The 23,180-nt window shown below is 43.7% G+C and overlaps 1 long non-coding RNA gene across 1 annotated transcript; it reads left to right on the top strand.

Annotated features, from left to right (window-relative positions):
• The first annotated feature begins 6,557 nt into the window (after positions 1 to 6,557).
• On the top strand, positions 6,558 to 11,490 carry LOC135575635 (uncharacterized). The gene is made up of 2 exons (XR_010466792.1): positions 6,558 to 6,772; positions 7,602 to 11,490. It is a non-coding gene; the product is annotated as an uncharacterized LOC135575635 (long non-coding RNA).
• The last annotated feature ends 11,690 nt before the right edge of the window (positions 11,491 to 23,180 follow it).

Genomic DNA, 23,180 nt, shown 5'->3' with positions numbered 1-23,180 from the left:
TAAGTTATTTATCCAAGGTTCAGCCTCACCTCTGTGCCTGGGAAGATCATGGGACAGATCCTCCTAGAAGCTATGCCAAGGCACATGGAGAACAGGGAGGTGATTTGAAACAGCCAGCACAGCTTCGCCAAGGGCAAGTCCTGCCTGGCCAACCTAGTGGCTTTCTATGATGGAGTAACTACATCAGTGGACAAAGGAAGGACTACATATGTCATCTGTCTGGACTTCTGTAAAGCCTTTGAAGTGGTCCCCCACAACATCCTTCTCTCTAAATGGGAGAGATATGGATTCAATGGGTGAACTATTTGGTGGATGAGGAATTGGCTGGATGGTCACATCCAGAGGGTAATGGTCATTGACTCAGTGTCTGGATGGAGATCAGTGATGAGTGGTGCCCCTCAGGGGTCCATACTGGGACCAGTACTCTGTAATATCTTCACCAATGACACAATGACACAGTGGGTTCGAGTGCACCTTCAGCAAGCTTGCAGATGACACCAAACTGAGTGGTGCAGTTAACATGCCTGAGGGATGGGATGCCATCCAGAGGGACTGAACGATCTCAAGAAGTGACCCCATGCAAACCTCATGAGGTTCAACAAAACCAGGTGCAAGGTCCTGCACCTGGTATGGGCAACCCCTGATACCAATACAGGTTGGGGGATGAAGGGATTAAGAGCAGCCATGTGGAGAAGGACTTGGGGGTTCTGGTGGATAAGATTGGACATGAGCTGGCAATGTGTGCTTGCAGCCCAGAAAGCCAATCGTATCAAAAGCAGTATGGCCAGCAGGTCAAGGGAGGTGATTCTGCCCCTCTACTCTGCTCTGGTGAGACCCACCTGGAGTCCTGCATCCCGCTCTGGAGGCCTTAGTACAGGAAAGACCTGTTGGAGAGGGGCCAGAGGAGGCTACCGAGATGATAAGAGGGCTGGAACATCTCTGCTATGAGGACAGGCTGAGAGACCTGGGGTTGTTCAGCCTGGAGAAGAGAACGCTTTAGGGAGACCTTATTGCGGCCTTTCAGGTGCAAATCCTATTCATAGAGCCAGTCCTGATTACTTAGAAGACCACTGAATCTGAAAGTTTAGGCTCTCAGGTGAACAAACAATAATGCACATAATATGGATCTAGCATTTCTTACTGTAACACCTCAGACTGAATTTCATTTATATTCCTAAAAAGGCAAGGATTTGGGACTTCTACTGAAAGAAACATTGGTAGAATAGTTTGGGTTGGAAGGGTATGACGCCTGTTCATCCAGCAGCAAATACATGTAAAACAATAATCCTTAACATGTTTGATGCTCTAAACTATGTCATCTTCACACATCGTCCTATACTGGATTATCCTGAATTGTCTAGTATATTGCTTCTGTAAATAAGAGAAACGTTTTTCTACTGCTGTGTGACTATTCTGTTAGGAGGAAGGGGAAGATGGATCGAGGGCTGTACTCATTTAACTCCCTTGTTGTACAAAGCAGCAGAGCGTCTTCTGATAGGCACGTTTTTAGTCATATTTTAAAAGTGGACTTCATTGCACAAGTCCCTGCTTAGACACATGTTGACAGTGCTACTCCTGGTAAATACTTTGATGTTGCAGCATGTAAAAATGAGGCAGTGGGTGGCCTTGATAGAGCTCCTGAGAGCACTAACTCCAGTGACACCAACCTGGCAATAGCTAAACCTGACTATCATGTTGGGCTAAACTGCCAGGGACCACGGGCCCCTCTCACACCAGTCTGGAGCAGCATGATGGCACCATGAGGCTATTACAACCAAGTCCTTGTCTACAGCTGCAGGTCTCTGGAGCTGGGGGAAGGACTCTATAGGATATTGAGGTGCTGGAGAGATTTCAGAGAAGGGCAATGAAGCTGGTGAGGGGTCTGGAGCACAAGTCTGATAGGGAGCGGCTGGGGGAACTGGGGCTGTTCAGCCTGGAGGAAAGGAGCCTGAGGGGAGACGTTATTGCTGTCTGCAACTGCCTGAAAGGAGGTTGTAGCATGGAGGGAGTTGGTCTCTTCTCCCAAGTAACAAGGGACAGTATGAGAGGAATTGGCCCCAAGTTGCACCAGGGAAGGTTCAGATTGGACATTGGGAACAATTTCTCCCCAGAAAGTGTTGTGGGGCACTAGAACAGGCTGCCCAGGGAAGTGGTGGAGTCACCATCTCTGGAGTTGTTTAAAAGACATGTAGATGAGGTTCTTGGGGACATGGTTTAGAGGTGGACTTGGCCTTGTTAGTTTAACGGCTGGACTCAGTGATCTTAAAGGTTTTTTCCAACTAAAATGATTCTATGATTCTTCTAGTGTTCTGGTTAAAATGTGGTGCCATAAAGCAAAGCTTCCAGGACTGGCACCCTGTAAAAGTGCCCTGTTCCACACAGCTGCACTGTGTAGGCCACAGTGCACCCTCCTTTGGCTGTGCCAGCAGCATGCCTTCAGCGCTGCAAAGAGACACAAGGAACATATAATCTGTGTGTCTGTGTATGTCCGTCTCTGTGTTTAAAGCCAGCTCAGTTCCTTTTCGCTGTTCTGCAAACAGATGGAGATTGTCAGGGATACCTTAAGCAGAAATCTTCTGGTCCCTCAAAGCCACAGATGTGGCTTCACCCCTCAGCTCATGCTCGTAGCCCTATTGCTCACTACCAAAGAGAGAAGAGGCTTGGTCAGATGCCTTTTCTTCCCCTGACCCTACAAAATCTTGCCCTGACAGAGCATGTGGAAGCACCACCAGGCATGCAATGGCCAAGGACTAAAAGCAGGGGACCTCTGCCTGTGGCTGGAGATGTGCAAGGCCAGACAGGCTGTATCAGAGGCTCTCTGGAGGAGGGAGAGCAGCTTCTGAGCCTGGAAGGGCTGAGAGGAACAGAGGGAATCTGCTGGGGGAAGATCAGTGGCAGGGAGTTGCAGAGGAGCTGGCACAAGAGGCCAACCTGCACCAGGCAAAACCTCCCAGCTCAACCTACTTCAGCAGAGGTGATTGTTTAAATGGAATTTAAATCTCGGCAGATATGCAAGGAACTTCCCAGCATCCCCTGAAGATGCACAGTGACAGGGGCAGGGCTACACTGGTCAAGCAGCCAGAGTTGGGACAGAAGTCCTCAATGCTGCTGGGACATCACTATGAACATGGGCTCATTTCTTGAGCAGGCAGGGCTCCACAGGGTGTGCAAAACCACCAGTAAATTGGGGAAAGCAAAGAAGATTACCAAAAACAGGATTTTCAGAAGACAATTCTGCAGAGTACTAGATCGTCAGCTACCAATTTCAGACATAAATTGTACCTTCATGCTTTGTTCTTGCCTATTCCAGAACCATGTCAATATTGACAACATCAGGAATTCAAAATAATGTCTTAGTTGCCTCTCACCCCAAATTCACAAGATTTTGGGGGGAAAAATTATTTTGGAAAATTCTGTGAATTGTATGTGTCTGCATTTTCTTATCTTGCCTCTGGATTTTGTCTTGTAAAGTACGTTTTCAAACTTTTCCCCAAGGTTTTGAATGCTAGAAAACTATTTCTCTTTCCTTTCTTCCTTCTTTTCTCCCTTCTTGTCTTTTTTTTTTTTCTCTCTTTATCCCTCCCTCCCTAACAGCATTCTCGCCTTCCCAACTGCCTTCCTATTTCATATATAATTATATGACTCAGACCAGGAAAGCTAAGGAATAATAAGATATATGATGAAACTCCAGGTAAAAGTCAAAAAACTTATCAAGCTATATTCTGTTACTGCAAAACCTTGTAGACAAAAGTGAACAAAAAATAGAAGCCGAAGGGACGGAGTTCAAGTTCTATGTCAGGTAAGTCCAAATTGTTTTACATTTTGAATGCACTATGACTGGTTTTTACTTCTCCAGTTCATGTACCTCAGCTGCAGAGGTGAAGCAAACTTTTCTCAAAGCCCAATCCTCCCTATTAGTAATATTTTCACAGCTTTGCCCCCCTCCTCTTCCTTTTTTCAGCATTATTTTCTCCGCAGGGTGACAGGATTACAGCTGTTGTGCCCGTTCCGAGTTGTGGTGCACCCTCTGTCATCCATGTCATTATAACTCTATATCTTGCTGGCAGTAAAAGAGTGACACAAATTGTTTTCCTGCCAGGTAAACATTGTCTAGCAGATTTAATGCTTGTAATCTAATGTGAAGAATAACATTATATGAGCAACAGCAGTCAATCTGCTTATAACAATTGCCCAGTATTGCTAGGGAAAAAATAAAAAAAGTACTGCTGTTCCAAACCTGTGGAAGCTCAGCACCTTTCTGTCCAGTTCTGCACCCTCAAGGGCAGGGGCTTACAGCAGCATGACCACACAGCTGCAAAGCCAGTGGGCTGAAAGGGAAACTCAAGCTCGGAAAAGGAAAAGGAAATGGAAACTCAACTCAGGGCTGCATGAGAGTAGTGCACGCTCAGCAAATGGCAGAATGAAACCCCCGTAAATGAAAAAAAGAGGTGTGAGTACAGCTTGTTGCACAAAATTGTGATTTATCTGCTTTTATTTTCAATAGTTCCAGTGGCATCATGATGCAGGATTTTATAGCCTATTAAATCATGTCTGACATTTATGGATATAGTTTAGACTGCATGCATTATGGATAGGCAGTAGCCTCTCCGTAGCTGAGCAGTAAACAGTTTCTACTCGCAGGTCTTACTCCATCCTCACACACTTTTGTAATTTTAGCTCAGAAACTGCCAAATACACCTCAAATACAAAGATTTTGGCCAAGAATTAAAAAAAAAAAAAAAAAAAAAAAAAAAAAAAAAGAGACAACTTGACAACTTATGTATTCCTGTTTAGTTACAGGTCATTCCAATTGTCCTGATCTGAAGTGGCCTTTATTTCTGTCATTGTCTTCCATTTCCAAAAGCAGGTCTGCATCCAGAAGGGTTAACTGCAGCTTCTTTGGGCACTGCATGTTCTGCAGTTTCCATCAGAGCAAACTGATCATTCTCTCACAGGAACAAGGTGGTAATTAGCCCAAGTCGCTGACAATTTTTTTTGGTGTGTGTAGGGAGTGGCGTAATTAGGACCAGAAATTCGGGCTGACCCCAATATTAGCTTGAGAGATAACTGAGAACAGGCGCAGGGGTGAGTGGATCTGGGTACCAAGGTCTGACCTTATCAGGCCCAACTCCTCACAAGTCTCTGGTAGCAACAGAAGGTCCCTAGCCCCTTCCTCTTTATTTCAGCTTGAGCACTATTCTTGGGAACGTCAGTCCCAGTGGGTTTTATGTCCTTTTTGTGTGCAATGAGCAGGGACAGTATCTGAGGATGCTTCTGCTCCTACTTAATATTGGAGGACCAGGCTGTGGAGTCCCCACATGCATTCATGAAAGGACAGTTTGGGCTCTGGACTGTTGCTCACTGCCCTCCGCTGTCCTCATGACCTATGGTGCGTCACTTGGACAGTGGTGGGATGGCAGCGTTGCCACCTCTGCCTGCCTGGCACATGGTCCACTGCCCCTTCCCACCCTCACAGGTGGGCAGTCTTGAGACAGAGACTGTTGCCACTGCCTGAAGAACTCGAAGACCAAGTCTTGGGCTGTACTGCTTGAGACGGGCTGAGAGGGCAGCCAGGAAGGAAGAGTCACAAGAGCAGGGAGGGCAGCTTGGACAGGTCCTGTCAGCCAAAGCAGAGGGAAAGGGAGGAGCAAGGCAATGAGTGAGGATGGAAAAGGCAACTGAGGAGAAGAGGACCAGGATCTCAGATCAGGAGAGGCCTGGCCAGCAGTTTCAGGAGGAGAGAGTGATCAGAGGAGCAGCTGGATCGGGGACCTTGACCGGAGGGGGATTCAGCCTCCTTGCCTGTTGTCCAGGGTGAATCAGCCATGGCCAGGGTGACTCCTCTGACACAGAGGACTATGCCACAGGGACCTTTGTGACCAGAAGGAGGGAAGACTTCAGCTGCACAGATAAGAGAGTTTGGTACAGCAGGGCCTGAACTAAGCGTGGAGTGCAGTGGTCACAGCTACCACTGTGAGAGACAAAGACACATTTCACTCTTTGATAGCATCTTACAAGTGGTAATTAAATTTTTACAACACCTATGTGAGGTAAGTGCATAATTACCACTCCTATTTCAAAGCTAAGAGAGGAGAGAGGCTGAGTGGCTTGCCGAAGGCCAGGTGGTGAGTCAGTGGTGGTGTCACCATCACCAACTAGGAGCTCCTGGTTCCCAGCCCGGTTGGTGAACCACGGCGGCATGGCAGCCTCCCTGCTGAGAGACGAAAGCAAGCTGATTTCTCAAGTGCTTTGATGAAAGAAGAAAGGTTAGAAATAGCCTGTGGCTGTTTCTAGAGAAAGTGTCAAGGCTGAGGGAAAATTTTGGAGGAAGGGAGCAGGGGAAGGAATGGTGGTGAAGCAGCTATTGATACAGGCAGTTATGAAGGGAAGGGAGATGACAAACCAGGGGAAGAAAAGGGGTCAATAGAGAAGGCAGATTTTCTTGAGAGAGGTGGAGAGGAGAGGAGAGGAGAGGAGAGGAGAGGAGAGGAGAGGAGAGGAGAGGAGAGGAGAGGAGAGGAGAGGAGAGGAGAGGAGAGGAGAGGAGAGGAGAGGAGAGGAGAGGAGAGGAGAGGAGAGGAGAGGAGAGGAGAGGAGAGGAGGCAGCAAGAAAGGAAAAAGCATCAAGAAGGGAATGGATGGTGTGTACAGAATTAGGAGGCAGACAAAGAAATTCTGCTGAGCGTGGGGCATTACAGTTCCTTGGCAATTACAATCATGCCATTGTCTTTCGCACAGCAGCTGGAGATCTCGGAGTCCTTCACAGAGTGGGGTAAGTGTCGCTACCTTCGTTTCACGTATGGGAGAACCAAGGCTCGGAGTAGCAAAGCCACTTGCCTATGGTCACATGGCAAGGCCAACACATTAGTCTGATTTAAACTATCGTGGTAAATGCAATTTGAAATAGGAGTAGCATAGACAGGGACACACAGTTCTCAGTGTAAGAGAGAAAAAGAGATGATTGATGTCAGCAGTCCAAATCTATTTTTTATAGCTCTAGAATACAAAATGCCAAGTAAAATGACAGGTGGAGGCTGTGATGTTTGGATCCTCTGTGGTTTAAACTACAAGCAAGGAATACTAACAGGTAGATACACCAATATATGCACATGTGCACAATATGTGTGCACGCGATAGTCCTGACACTAGCAGTGATGTGATTTGTGCCCTTAGGAAAGTGATTTCCTCAGTTTTTCTCCTTTCAGCAAAATTAAATTAATAATTCTTGCTTACAAAATGGAGATACAACTGTACTAGAGACGTCTTTCACAACACCAAGTATACTTAGGTTCCCAAAGTGCTTTGAGAGCCTCGTCTAGAAGCTGAATATGACCATCATCCTGGTGGGCTCATCTGTTTGCAGTCGTTATGTGCCACAGGGCAGAAGCTTAAGTCTGACAGACTGCGGCTGCCATGCCAGAAGAAGCACCATCTGAAAAAGTAGAAGCCCATGGAACAGCTGCTAGTGTTGTCAGTGGATTGCACTGTCTGAGGTAGCACAGGGTTTTTAGGGCCTAAGAAAGTGAGATGCTTTTGGAAAAGTTGATCTTGGTTTCAAAAAGCACCTTTCCTGACCTCTTCTTCCTCTTTTTCCTCACAAGAAATGAAGAAGCCACAGCTATTTTTACCTTGGTTTGAAGAGGGCAGAGAAGCATCCTCCAGTGTAAAGAGGAGGAAACCAGTTTAAGTCATCTGCTGAAGGAATCAGGAAAGAGCAGTATAAAAGATAAGGCCTATTTTTAGTAACACTCTCCTAGTATTAAAGCTTTGACCGTTTATTTCAACTTCATCTCCTCCTCTTCTTCCTCGGATACCCAGAAGGATCAGAGGCTCCCTCAGCCCACCTCTCCCTCCTCCTGGTCCAGAGGGCTGTGGCACTTCAGCTGTACAGTGCTACCACCCTCTGGCCACCTTCAACACCACAGTCTTCCACCTGCAGAAGTGCCCAGAACTCAAATCTTATCTGCCTCTTACATCTCTGTGAGGTAAATGCTGCCTTTCAGAGTACCCAGTAAAGAGGGACAGCTATTTACACCTTCTGAGGTGTCTCTACACAACACCTGGTTTGACTGCTTGTTTTTGTAAAGAGATTTCATCTGGGTGAAGGATACAAAGGTCAACACCTCCAAATGTATTGGTCCTCCACTGGTCCAGAGCATGTGGCCAGTGGGTTCATCTCCTCATGTTCCCCTGTGAGGAGTCACCACCCATATTAGAATGGTGGCTGATTCCTGCTTTGAGGGTGTCTCCTGTGGGATGAGACGTTCCTGGGTCATTTTGAGGTTAAAGTGCTAGAATGGCACTTCCTGTGGAACCCTGAGCAAGATACTGTTTCTTTCAGCACCTCGGCTGCATAGCTGTAAAATAGAGATTGTACACCTTAGCTCTTGCACATGGATGATGCTGTGATGAATTAATGAATGGTTTTGATAGCATGGGCATGAGGATATAAACATGCCAGGTTGCATAGCAGTCCATCCATGCCATTCTGTACCAGCATTACCAATGCTGACACTGCTGCAAGGATATTAATCAGTGAGGGGGTCTTCCGCCCATCAGAAGCTGCACTGAGACCACTAGCTCATTTCCCAAGGAGCAGCAAGATGTTACAGGGTGAGAAGGACTGGAAGAGTGAAAAACAATTTGTGATCAAAGCCCAAAGTACTTTGTAATAGGCGAGCTGGTTTTTGTATTGCTACTGCGTCAGCAGACTAGATTTATTTTACTGAAAAATTCCCAACTTTTCATATTTTATCCAAGAACATATGTGATGAAAACAGGTGTAGAGAGAAAAACAGTCACAGAAGCAAAAAGGTGGCTTCAAAGAGCACATTCCAGCATTATGCTTCTTTTGTGGCAAGCAAATCATGTTTTTTTCAACCGTGATAGGACAAGGAAGTGTGAGGAGTGTAAGTGACAGAGTGCTTTCTTGTAGAATCGTACCAGCTTTATAGTTCTGTAGGAATGGTAGAGGATCACTCTGGCCATGTCCTGTTTGAAGGAACAGTGAAAACGTCCGTTGTTCTTTATTGTTTCCTTTTTACAGCCTCTCCTTACAAGTGACAGGTTGGCACACTCTTTCCAGCAAGTGTTGTGGGTAAGGCTACAAGAAGGGCTTCAGCTGTATAGTGCTCACTGGGACTTCACCCAAGCTCCTCATGTGCACTCCAAAATCTCTTTGAAGATGCTATTAGGCTTGTGACAGCAGCATACAGGTGGGAGCCAAGTGGAAGCGTACAGGATCATATCCCTGTGACACTGTGAAGAACCTAGTTTGGTTAGATGTCAGAAATGGCCATTTCAGTAGGTAAGAATTTAGCTGCCCCAGTAAGTCATTTTAGCTTATATGTAGATTTTTCTGCTGGTAGAGGAATTCATGCTGGAAAGTGTGGGCTTTCTTCCTTGATGCAATAATACTATGGTGCAACCTTTTATGTGGACACCAGTGTTCCAAGGAAACTGTATCCATAGTGTATGGTCTTTTTATTTTTTCTCCTGATAATGACTATGTAGGCATTTGGATTTTTATACAGGTGTTTGCAAATCCAAATTAGAAGGTTTAACTACTGCTCCAACAACAGGGTAGTTAAAGTCCTGCGATTTCTACATGTAGACAACCCTTGAGTGCCAGCAATGCTATTTCACAGGTTCAAAGTGGAAAGACTGTTTAGAGCTCCATTGTATCTTACAAACAGTGTCCCATTTTGTAGCAGTTGAAGTGTCCTTGGGAAAGGGAACTATTCTGTGTCCCCCAACCTGAATTCCCCACCAGAAACAGGTCTGATTCAAACAGCTGATCAAAAATTCAGATCTAGTGTTGCTAGTACTATAAGTTCTCACTGATCAAGAATCACTTTGTTTAGAGAGCGTCTATATAGTCCTGCGAGGCTGGCATTAGAAAGCAATGGAAATGAGGACTGGTTTGTTACGTTCTCTCCCTTACAGGCCTGAGAAAATCTCAGAAAGCAAAAGTTCCCAAGCAGCCAATTTCTGTGTGGTCACATTCAGACACTGTACTTGCAGTCTTTCTCAAGAGGAATATAAAAATATAAGAATGACTATACTGTCTCAGAACAAGGATCCATCTTGTGCAGCATCTTATTTCCAACAGTCCATAAACAGACCCCCAGGGAAGAGTAATAACAGGTGAAGCACATGTGATGCTTCCCCTGAGTTACTTCCCAGGCTCAGGGCATCTTCCAAGCCTCATGTAATTTGTCAGTAACCCTCAATGCATTTTCATTCCAAGTGGTTGGCTAGTTGCTTCTTGAGCTTCTGTAAAGCTTTTGGATGTACCTCACACTTTAGCAAGGAATGCCACAGGTTTACCAACACCTGCATGACCTGCATTTGTTTCTTCCCAGCCTGGCTCTATCATCTGATGGCCCCTGGCTCTTGTAGTGAAAAAGCTAATGAAGAGTAGCTTTTTTCACAATGTCAATGGCTTTCATGGTTAATATAGACCCCTATTATATCCCTTTGCCCTTTCCAGGGACACCAGGCATACTTCAGCATCCCAGTCTGCCAGGACCTGGTTTCATTACCAGAGCTTGTGGAGCTGAAGAGACATAAACTCAAACACTGGCTTATCATATATTGTTGCTTACACACCAGGCAGCCACTTGCACTGTGGGAAGAAAACCTATCCAAATACAGTGATAGTTTTATGCACAATTGCTATTCACTGTACCAAGGACACTGTACCATATGTATGTTATCTCATATATAACAGTGTACCAAGTAGGTCCGTAGTTTCCAACAGGTTAATGTGGATATAATGAAGATCAACACCAGTTTCACTTTTTACAAATTTGGATCATTCCATGAAGAGCACAGAGACTGTAGCCACTTGTGACACATACAGACATAAATTATTTCTTTCTTTAAAAATCCGTTTCTCTTTCCTCCTCTTCCAGAGGCGGGCCCTTGTATAGATGTGTAACTTTGTATGTGCTAGGCTAACATTAAAAAAATGCTTGACTTAAGTTCATAGATATAAATTAATCTCTATCCATATCTGAATGCCAAACAGCTCACATTTTTATCCAATTAAAACCAAGCAACTTTCAAAGCAGCAGCTCTCGACACATCAGAACTCGTCTTTCCCTTTTTCACCTCCACCCATGAGAGAAATCCTGGCTACCTGCCCAGATGAAGAAGGAGCCACGGCAAAATGAGGCACCTTGCATCATGCTTTTCAATGGTCAAAACTGGCTTATCACAGGCTGTGAAAATGAATGAATTTCAAAGTTGAAAGAACTTTGTAGAAAGACTGTGCTTTATCCTTGGTTCTTCTCTGGGGACCAACAGAAAGTGTATGTCTTCAGGTGGCGATATTTGTGGCAATTGAAGCTATTGGCTCTTTATGCCATGGTTTGACTTTGAAGGCACTGCTGCTGAAGTCATTTTCTACTGGTGGTTATATGATGCTACTAGTCCTAGTCCTGTAAATAAAATTAAGTTCACCAGCAAAACTTCTGATAAAAGAGATTTCCTGTGCTCTAGCTTATTTTCTCAGATGATGCGTGTTCTTTTTGAGAGACAGATGTTCTACCTAATTTGTTACATTTGACGGAAATCACAACACCTATTTGTAACCAAGATGAGGGATTGGATTATCTCGCTCTATGACTCTACATCTCTCACTAGCTGAGTGGGTAAAAACATGTATAAGTCTGAATGACACACCCTTGTGCTTCACAGGTAAATGTTGCTTCCATCAAAACCTGCCCAAACAGCAAAGGTGAATAGAGCATGTCCTAGATGTCCCTGCTTGATACACCTTCCCACAGATTAATGTCCCAAGACATAGAGTCCTTTCTCAAGCTTTGCTACAAGCTGGAAAACTTCTAGAAAATTTTTGCAATAGAAATCGTGGGTTTGGGGTTTGTTGGTTGGTTGGTTGTTGTTTTGTTTTCCCCAGCAACTTGTGTAGATTCTACAATACCTTAGTTTCCAAAGATGCCAAATCAACAGGCTGGCTGCTGTAGTGCTTGTTTAGCCTCAAATCCTTCTAGCTGTTCACCAGCCAACAAGTCTGGCCAACACAGCATAGAGGAAAGTATGGTGAAAATAGCTAAGTACTACAGTTTAAAGATACCAAATCTGTAATGAGGAAAGTGAGGAAAATCACAAGTCCAGACTTCCTCCCTGAAAACACTTGCCACCAGCTGGTTCTACTTAAAATGCTTTGTTCGATGCCAAGTTCCACATTATTATACAAAAAAGAAGCTGATTGAAACATTGCTTCCTATTGTGTGTGAGACAGAACTCAAATAATCTAAGACGCTAGAGGTCAGTGCCGTGAGGGCTTGACGAGTAACAAGACTTTCTGCAGTTTGCTCAAGAAAAGCTATTTTATGGATGTGTGTGCTCGAGTGTGAAAAAAATCACTCCGAACAAAAATAAAAGTCAGAAGCTGACTTTTATGAGATGTTTTCACCTCTTTTCTCAATCAAAAAACAGGAAAGGAAAAAAGAGGGTCAGGAAAGCCCAAGCTTAAAAAAATATATTAAATTAATTTAACGAAAAATACGAAATTATCTAAATTGGTTGTGAAAAAATTTAAGATAATTTGGAAAAAAAAAAGTAAGAACATTAAAAAAAAAAAAAATAGCTGCTTCTTTCTGAAATAACACTTCAACTTCTTCCAGAGACTAAATGGCTGGCACCAAGACCAGCAGAGTCCTATTGGACTCCCAGGGAGAAATAGCACTTAACTGTACATACAGGCTGCTGCAACAAGTGGATCTCTATGGCAATATAAACTACCTTGTTTCATAATTTGGCATCTTAAAATCCAGATTGTCTCTAAATCCTCAGTTTATAGATGGTTCAGTGGCAGCAAATGGAAAAGAAGTTACCTCAAGCTGTTTGTAAAACAGTAAGTTACATGGATTTGTGAAGACTCTCTTCAGGTGTACAAGAGGTGATTTTTCTGTGTGCTAAGACTACTATGAATTAAATTTGTCTTTTGGAACAAATGATCACTTATGGAGGAAAATGCTGTAATCTTGTGTAATTTTCTAGGGAAGGAAAATTAAAACAACTGATCTTGTTAAGGTATTTTAATCTATATTGCATATGAGTGACCTCGTTTACCTCAATGGATGTCTTTTAATAAATTCGGTATTATTAATCAGTCATTTAAATCACGGTCCTTGCCTATTTACACTGTACTCTCCCCACTCCGTCCCCCATGGATGGGATATAAGCTTTCCTGAGACAAAGGCATGGGGACAAATGGGAATGAATGTGTAGGCAAGAGCCAAAGGCATAATGGGCCCAGAGGTGATGTCCTTCGGTAGCCGTATCTTCTGATCTCTTGAGCCTACAGTTGCCAAAGTCATGTCCCTGGCCATGTGATGGGACAGGAGCTGAGTCCCTTTGCAGTGGGTCACTTGGACCTGAGGGACATTTCTTATCATCCTGCAACTGCCCTGCACAGTTTCAGAGCCTACAGGTCATGCGTGGTCCATCAGCGGATCTGTGGTCACTAGCACAGCACAAGGTGGCCCTGGGCAAAAAGAAGAAGCAGAAGAGGCTGCAAGAGGGGCTGATAAAATAAGGGCATGAATTTCACACTCAACTTGTGAGACTTGGCAGGTCTACGTCCTTGAACCAGGCCAGAGCCTTGGATTAATTGCTATGGCTCTCCCAACACTTACTTTGGTATTTGGCGAGGCCCTAACTGAATTGCAGCATGATGAATGTACACATACCCTGATTCTGTAGATAAGATAATTAGGAGATAGATCAGGCATGTGCATGTTTCATGTTCCAGCAGTGTTTGTGCTGAAACATGCCTATCTGTGGGAGGACCTCCTTGGCCTCTTTGCACTAGGTGGAAAGCAAAAATCTTTGATCTGAGCTCTGGGAGCTGAAGCAGTTTGAGGTGTCTGTGTGAAGCATGTGCTGATGTGGTGTGAGGAGGGCATATAGATCCATGTGTCTGAAAATTCTATAAAAAATAACATTATTGCCTGGATGCAATGAGCCACAGCGGGTGAAGTGCCCAGCTGGGCAATTGCGATGGACAGATGATAAAATAGATGAGAATGCTCCTTGGTCCTTTCAAATAGGTGCATGATTTTAAATCAAAGCTGCCACTTTGCCCACTGCTGATCATATATTTGTCCAATGTGCCTGGAGGCGTTGGTCAACCCCAGAGTGCCAGACCATACAACTGTCACGGTGTCATCAGCAGCATGGTACTACTGTGCCATCCTTGCCTCCAGGGTCCCATAGAGCACAAAAGCTTGGGGTTTAGTACCTTGCTGGGGGAATTTGTGTGTTTCAGTTTACCTCTCCACCACTGCTTTCTCACAAAACATAAATGAGAATAGTGGTAAAGCAGCCGAACACGTATGGAGGGAAAAGACAGCACGGGAGCTAGGGATTATCATTGCGTAGGAGAAAAGGTTTATTTTGTCACTTAATTTACCGCCCTCAGAGACACAAATTCAGAACACACATGAGCTATAATACAACTAGGCCACACGATTTGAAAGGTGAATGTGTTTATATGGATCTGACAGGTGTTAATGACGGCTTTCAATTGAAAAAGGAATCCTGGAAGAGAAATTGCTTGTTAAACAAGTCCAACAGCATTAATGTTTTCTAACAGCATTACTTTCTGGAGCCAGGTGTTGCAAAATATAAAGTGCCTTGCTACCTTTATTTAAGAGAAGATCCTTATGAATGTGATAATCTTTTAAGGTCCGATTCTATCATAAAATGTTCTTTAAGCCATGTTTCTTGTGTATGGTTCATAATGAGATTAGTGTAGTGTAAATCTTCATGCAATTTAAATAAATAGTCTCTTGAGTGTCTGGCATTAGAAATATATTGTTCTGTATTTCCCTACGGGTACTGATGTTGCATCCCATAATTATAAAGTATTTATCTGTGTCGTATTACAAGGCATATGATTTAATTTTAAATGGGAGAGTTTCATCTTTTCTTTGTATTGAGCATCGTATACTTTGGTTAATTACAACTTGTTGGGCATTTTTTTCTGTTTGCCACAAAAAAGCCAAAGTCTTTTGTTTACTGTTTCAAAAGCAGCTATATGGAGTAGCCATTGGCACAATGTGTGGAACAGCCACGGACCCAGTACAGAGACCACTGTCGTAATGTCAAATTTACCCAAGTAATCTTGTCTTTCTAGATTTCAGTTTATATAATTCCACATTCAAAAAATCTGATTTGTGAATTCCTATGGTAATAATATTATTTATTTGTTCTGATACCTGGGTATTTCCTAAGTTTCCTAACTCTGTTGACTCATTCAGTACTGATCAGTTCTTAATATTGCCAAACAGAATTCAAAATAGCCAAAACCATACCAAATTCAGATGCCCTTTCCTTCCGCAAACTGACTTCAATTCTGCTGTCACCTTTACTGACAGACACCAAGAAAAAAACAATCATTGCAATCAAGAGAACTGGGAAGCCCAAATCAGCTGTCCCCCTATCACCTCATGGCATTGATACGGGAATCATAGAATCATAGAATGTCCTGAGTTGGAACACACCCACAGGATCATTGAGTCCAATTCCTGTCTCTGAATAGGGCAACCCCACAGTTCACACCATGTGTCTGACAGTGTGTCCAGTCTCTTCTTGAAACACTGTCAGGCTTGGGGCCGTGACACCTTCCGGGGGAGCCTGTTCCAGTGCTCCAGCACCCTCTGCGTAAAGAACCTTTTCCTAATGTCCAACCGAAACCTCCCCTGACATTCCCTTGGGTTCTGTCGTTGGTCACTAAAGAGAAGAGTTTGGTGCCTCACTCTCCTCCTCCCCTTGTGAGGAAGCTGTAGACCACGATGAGGTCTCCCATCAGTCTCCTCCAGGCTGAGCAAATCAAGTGACTTTAGCTGCTCCTCATATGGCTTCCTCTCCAAAACCTTCACCAAACTTCATAGCCCTTTTCCGGACACTCTCCAGTAGCTTTATATCCTTCTTATCCTGTGGCACCCAGAACTGCACACAGTGCTCCAGGTGAGGCCGCACCAGTGCAGAGCAGAGTGGGACAATCACCTCCCTCGCCCAGCTGGCAATGCTGTGCTGGAAAGCCAGGATTGCCTTATCCCAGATGCAAAATCCAACACTTGCCCCCATTGAACTTCATGCGGTTGGTGATTGCCCAGTTCTCCAATTTGTCCAGATCCCTCCGCAGGGCCTCTCTGCTGTTGAGAATGCCAACAGCTACTCCCAATTCTGTTTCATCAGTGAACTTTCTTAGTGTTCTATTAAGTCCTGCGTCCAAGTAATTTATAAAGACATTGAAGAGCGCTGGCCTTAAGATGGATCCCTGCGGAATCCTGCTAGTGACTGGTCACCAGCCCAAAGTGACCCCATTTACTAGAACCCTTTGAACACCCAGCTCATCAGCCAGTTGCTCACCCACTGCATTGTGTGTTTACCCAGCTGTGTGCTGGACATCTTGTCCAGGAGGATACTGTGAGAGACTGTATCAAAGGCTTTACTGAAATCCAAAAAGATCACGTTGACAGGCTTCCCTTGGTCAGCTGAGTGGGTAACCTTGTCATAGAAATAAACTACGTTTGTTAAGCAGGACTTTCCCCTTGTGAACATGGGCTGGCTGGGACCAGTGATTGCATTTTAGTGACTGGAAATTCATCTCATCCTACTGCAGATGTCTGAAACAGATCAGAGGAACAGGCGAATTATCTCTTGCAGGAGTTTAGGCAAATTAGCCAATGTCACGCAAACATATATTCCAAGCTGTTCTGTTTATGTTCACTGTGCATTTGCCTTTGCTTCATATTACTGTTGCAGGTGAGATAGACCTCTCAACTCCAAGGCTAAAAATACATCCAGCAGAGAAAGCTGGTTCCCTCTGAAGTGTAAAGAGTTACAGGATCATGACATCTATTGTAATAAGGCCGGTTGCTTAGCATAAGAGGGTTTATATCAGTGTAAAACTGGAGTAAACTCCAGTAGCTTCATCAACCCCCACCTTTGTTTTCCACCGCAATGCATTTCATAGGATGTATAGATTTCCCTTGATAATTCCAGCATCAAGCTCCAACAGTTCAAGGCTCAATAAGACCAGCTTCTTCAGAAAATTACTATCCCTTCTTGATTCAAAGGCCCTCAGTGTGAGTTAACTCTTCCATATCCTAGGTAAGAGTCTCCTGTAGCTCGTTGCCCCACTATTAGAATATCATCTTGATTCCCTGTAATACTCTGCTGGTGAAAGAAACAGGCATAAAGTTTTTTTCTACAATTCATTGTTAATCTTGTAGTTACTATGAGTAAACGAAAACTGCAAAGGCATTGCTTCACATTACAGAATGCATTTTTGCTAAGGCACCACCACGATGTGCTTAACTGCTACCAGTCCCCATCAATCATGATAATTGCTGATCAGTGATGAAGGGTTTGCTCCCCATGTAGGCACTTACGTAAAACAAGCAAGCTCCAAAACATCCACAGCAAAATTTGCTTTGTGGTTTTGCTTTGCCAAATGAGGGATCTGTGATTAACCTGCCCTTCCCTGCCTCCTGCTGTCTGCTCTTAACTCTTCTGTTCAAAGCCCAACATGACAGCCTGCCCCTGCCTGTGCTGGAGTCAGATGAGGGGATACAGCCTGGGGAGAGGAGGAGGAAGAGACCTTCCTCTTTGTGCGACTGGATGGCCTGGCCTTTGGTGTGCGGCCTGGCCGAAGGGACAGCATTTCCCTTCCTTGTCGTATGACTGGGTCACGCACGAGCCCTTGTCACATACAGTGATACCGAGGCTGTTCCTCATCAGACCATGTGGTGTGGGGAAGTGCCACCCAGGATACAGCCCAGTCAGCCCTTATCCTCCCCCTACCCTTCACATCCATGCATCTGCCTCTGTTGGGTCTTGTTTAAGCTTTCTTGTTTTCCCTGTTAGAATGAGTATTTCCATGTCATTATCCACAACTGTTATTACAATTTCATTAAAGCAGGAACCCAGTTTCTCAGGTCATTACTGAGCTCTAGGACCTGAGACTTTAAGAAAAATAAATAACCAAGGCAACTGATTGACAACAGATCCATGGCTTCTTTTACCACCATTAAAGAAATCTAACTAAAGCCTTAGAGGGTTTTTTGTTTGGTTTGGGGTTTTTTTGGTTTTCTGACTCTTTGTCTAAATCAATTATGAATTCTCCAGAGCAACACCATGAAGGCACTGACCTCCTGAAGCACAGCAAGCTCATTTCCCCCGTGAGAGGAAAGATACACACACTTCAGAGGACCACCTGGGGCTGGCACAAGTGACAAAGGAGTGGGACACTTTGGGGAGCAAACTTACAGGGATCTGTGCCCAAATAAGTTCAGATAGCCAGGGCTGAGGAGCTTGTCTGCATGTGACTTCTCCTTGGTTGGAAAAGGCAGATGCTAAGGAGACTTTGCTAATTTCCCCTGCCTGGAAACCTGTAATGAACTCAGAGCAGAACAGCAAAAGGGCACATCTGTTAGTTTCTTCTAAGCTGGAGAGGGCTGGAAGCCAAGAAAGATGTCTGGGGGCTAATTTGCTAGCCTGTCTACAGCACAGGAGAAAGCCAGAGCTTATGAGAAAGCCCGGTGTGTTCTGTCTGAAAGCAGAGAAAGCTGGTGAGTGTTGCTAGGAGCTTAAGGGTGATACAGTTTATGGGATGGGAGAAAGGCTTGTTTCCTTCATTCCTGCAAATATTCACTCAGACCTCCAGTCGTTCATATCATACACATTCAGTGCTGTAAAAGTCTACATTCGTCCACAGATGGGATACTAAAAAAATATGCCAGCTTGGCACACAGCACCAGCTGTGAGGGGAAACTGCTGGATGCAAAGCCTTCCTGCCCACTGACAGGCAGAAATGATCTGTGTCTGGACAGTGCCTGTCATGATGGCACTGTCATGACATCTAGAGATGCCCAGAGCACTGCAGGTAATGGAGATACTGCAACCTTGTCAGTGTAAAGATTTAACTGGGATAATGTCTTCCAGTTCCCAGCACTGTTAATTAGCCAGTGCATCCAGACTGTATCTGGCACTCTCAGGTGGTGCGTATACTAGAAAATGTAGTGTCCTTGAGACAGCTCCTTGGCCCTGCTGCCAACTGGCATGGGACAACCAACAACCACACTGTTAAGCTCAACCCTCCAAATCAGCCCAATTATACTCAAACCTCCTTTGAAGAATGGTCCCCGACCCACATTACTTCCTGAACCATGGCCAGGCTTTTCTCAGGAGCCTGTTGGCTGGTCAAACCAAAAGGTGCCACCACAGACCACTCTAATGACTGAATGGGGTAGGTGACTGTATTACCCTCGCTGGGAATATTCCCTGACACTATTTAAATTGTTGTTGTAGGTGCAGCTGCGGTGGCTGATCTTTAGATATTTAGGTACGTAGATTTATGTAAAAACCTGTCTAGGTGATGACCACATCTAAAGGAAAAGTACAAGAAAACCAAAAACTTCAAATGCTAATTCCAGTTCTGTGCCACAACCTTTATCTGTCCTACACTATACTGGCTTGATGCTTCCTGTGCACCTGAAAACACCACTGCCTTTTAATCCACAATGTATGCTGCCACCATCTTGATGTTGTCCTCTTCTCTTTCCGCTTTTTGTCCATTCTAACATACGTTCCTACATTAATTTGCTATACTTATATTTCCTATTATTTCAGCCTCTAAAGAAGAGAGTGTCAGTAATGTTTTTCAGGTGAATTGCTGATCACTGTTGTATCATCCTCAGATCAAGTTTCTGCATCTCAGAACAGTTAGGAGGTTTCTGGGACTGGTTTGCAAACAATTACCATACTCTTGTTCTCCATTAGTCACCACAGCTAGTAAAACTTGTGTGCTGCCTTTTGTTTTTTGATGATACCTGATTCAGACCAAAGCTTCCAATTTTTCCTTTGCTAGTCAACCATACTTCATATTTTATGAGAAGAAGATTTGGAACTTTAAGGGGGCTTTTTTGGTCTTAAGTTAGTGGTCCACAGTAGTCTATTCATCTTTCTGTTCAGTGAACCTTTAGGAAATTATTGAGCTTGTCTGTGATACTGTCACTCTGTGGCCTTACTGCACACCGTGTGATGCTTTTCACCTGAGGTGTCACTGCCTTACATGCAAAGATTGGACTTTCAAGATGTTGTTGGCCTCAACATTAATGCAGAAAAGGGTAGAAATTTGCCTCCGGAAAAAGACACCTACTTCCAAGCATCTGTCAGTTTATATGTGTGACCTGACTAGCCTGAGCTAAGAGGGTATTGAAGACATCTGCCCAGGACTGGCAGATGTAGCATGAAGTCTACAGGAGATTCTGTGACCTTCTTTACCATTGCCTGGAAAGCTGGTGGATATGGCATGACTTCTGAGATGGCCCTAGGTACCTGGGACTGAGAAACTGAATTGCACTCCTAATCATTACAGACAAAGGAGCCTACAGAGCAGTTCAGCTCACCCTAAAGCAGATCCTTCATGGCTGATGAGCTGGGTCACCCTCTGGGATCCTTTAGTTGTATCATCTAGAACTATATTAACTACGGAGACCAAGGGAGCACAGGTATCATAAGCACCTCCTTGAACTCAGTCCCACCTACAGAGTTTGTCACTGGTCCTACTCTACTCAGATGGGGCTGCACAACGTGTAAAAGGTCTGAGCCAACTAGAGTTGTGAATTCTGGCTTATAATCACCACTGATGGTTAAATAGAAAAAAGTGTGACAAAATCCACGCCATTTTTTTTTTGTCGGAGTCATCAAAACTAACTCCCCTTTCTGTTTCTGATCCCAGCACTTTGTCTCTGCAGGGACTCAGAGCTGGAACTGAAAGTATCCTGGAGCTCATAAGATCACACTACAGTAGCCTGTAACCTCCATGCAATTTCCAATTTCTTCCCAAGTGTGAGGGTACAGTCCGCTTGGAGAAATACATGATCCTATATTTAATTTTAAAACCTCTTTTCGTTTGTTAATCTACTATTTGGAAAACTAAAATCGGTTAGCTGCCCTTTCCTGGAGGCAGAACTATTCCAGAATAGGTGGGACAGGATTAAACTCAATGTAAGGTCTTAATCACTTGTGAATTTCACATCAGTAACAGGATTTCTTAACAGGGACTTGTGCCCTTCAATAACCAGATGCCTGCATATCACAGAAAATAATCAAGCCTAAGTCTAGGTAAACTGTTTCCAGCCAAGACCACAGGGATTTTATAATTTAGCACAAGGTGTGAATGGATGTCATTCAGTCTGGAAGACAACATTTCTGTGTGGTTGGTGCAAAACACAGTTTTATGAAAGTGAAGAAAGAGCTGAATGGGCATTTATTATTTATTCTCTTAGGAGGATCATCAATGAGTTGTTAAAATGCTAGTTACTGTTTTAAAGTTTTGCCACTTCATACCAGGTTAGTGAAGTTTATCATTACAAACACGGTCTCTTTTACGTGCTGAGACTGCTACAACAACCCTGCTGCTCTTTTTTCACAAGTCATCTGCTTTCTTGGTTTCATTTATGTCCTTATTCCCAAGAATAACGCAGAAAGTTTCTGAGGCGAACAGCTTTTTAACAAGAGCTGGAGGATGGAGTTGTTCAGTCGTTAGAATTTGTGAAAGAGAAGGAGAAGTGCACTGACCAAAGCCAGGAAATTCAGAATTCATGTACAGAGCGAGCCTCCAATGAAAAAAAAAAAGAAGAGAAAGAACATACACCCCCTTGTTAAACCTATTCTCAATCTCACTTGACTTGTCTTCCTCTAGACACCAGCATTGCAAAGCAAAAGTTTTGATTATTGCTTTAATAACATGGCACAGACAAGAAGAAATAGCAAAAGGGGGAAATGTAATGTTCTTAGCTTGGTCTGTGAATCAGGAGGGCTGGCTTTCCACATGTGTAGCACTCATCATCTTTATTTTTCTATACCTTTTTTGTGTGACTGGCACTAAATATGCTTGGTGATGTTTTCCTTGGAGTTTTACTCTCTCAGTAGAACCTCTCTAAAGGAAACTTCACTGGCTTCGAATTAGGTTCCATTAATTGTTCCTGTTAAACACACAATCTGAATTTGGAAGCTTAAAAGACCAAACACTCAAACTCTTCAGTTACAGTTTTGGACCGCTCCACTATTAATTCATGTGTTGCATAAGCTATCAATTAACCAACAAATTAAATTAGGAACTAAGTTCCTCACCACTTTCTCCACTTTCTCTGCACACTTTTGGCAGTCAGTAAAATGTACTTGTCTGGCTTTGCTTTATCTGAAGAATGGTATAGCAGAGGCACCATTAGTCTCCTACTAAGTGAGCAGTTTTCCTGCTCTATTTTCAGTATTTTGGTGACTTTCACCGTTTTTTTTGGGATGCATTTTATTCATATATACAAATTGATGAAAAAGTTTCTTTTTTAAATCTTCAGCTGGATACCTCAGAATAGTTACCAGTTATTTCTAGAGGTTTTTCTTATTTGAAAGGTGCAGTAACTGTTGAGCAATATTTTGGAGCCCTCTGCCTCCCACGTGTCTTGAGAAATCAAATGTCTCCATATTGCACTGTGCTGCATGGCTGCTGTCAATATAATCACAATATCACCCCAATGCAGGTTAGGAAAAATAAACTTGTATTACTTTTACGGGCCACAAGTTCATCTGTAGCAATACATTCAATCAATACACTACTCAATTATGCGATAAAAAGTTAGGCAGCAATATATCACACTGTATTCAGTGAAGAAAAAAAAAGATAACATTTAATCATAAAGCATTGCTTAGAATATGCATTTATTTTTAAAGTGTGCTTGGTAATAGCGACAATTCTACTTTCTTTCCCCCTGACACTCCTTTAAAACTATGAATTACAATTTTTCAGTCTCTTCTTTTACAGATCTGAACTAGTCTTTCTCCATGTTATTGTGAGCCCATCTAAAATCCCAGCTAGGTTCCTACAAGCTCTATGTAATGATGTTTCAGCTCAGTCCTTGAGGACCACAATCTGAGACAAGCAAGCAACTCTTCCAGGAGCTGGCCGGTGGGAAAGCAGGTGCATGAAAAGGAAAGCTTTGTGATTAGGATTCTGAAGATCTGCTTCAACTCCAGGCTAGGCTTTGAATATGACATTAAGAAAGACACTTCTCGTACCTTAGGCATAGCCTCAGCTGGTGTAAATTGTTGTAAACTCACAGCACCAGTGGTGCTAC

The sequence above is a fragment of the Columba livia genome, chromosome 1 (assembly GCF_036013475.1).
Source record: "Columba livia isolate bColLiv1 breed racing homer chromosome 1, bColLiv1.pat.W.v2, whole genome shotgun sequence".
In the NCBI taxonomy this organism is placed as follows: Eukaryota; Metazoa; Chordata; class Aves; order Columbiformes; family Columbidae; genus Columba; species Columba livia.
The sequence above is the reverse complement of the archived record's forward strand: the minus strand, read 5'-3'. Positions and strand labels throughout refer to the sequence as shown.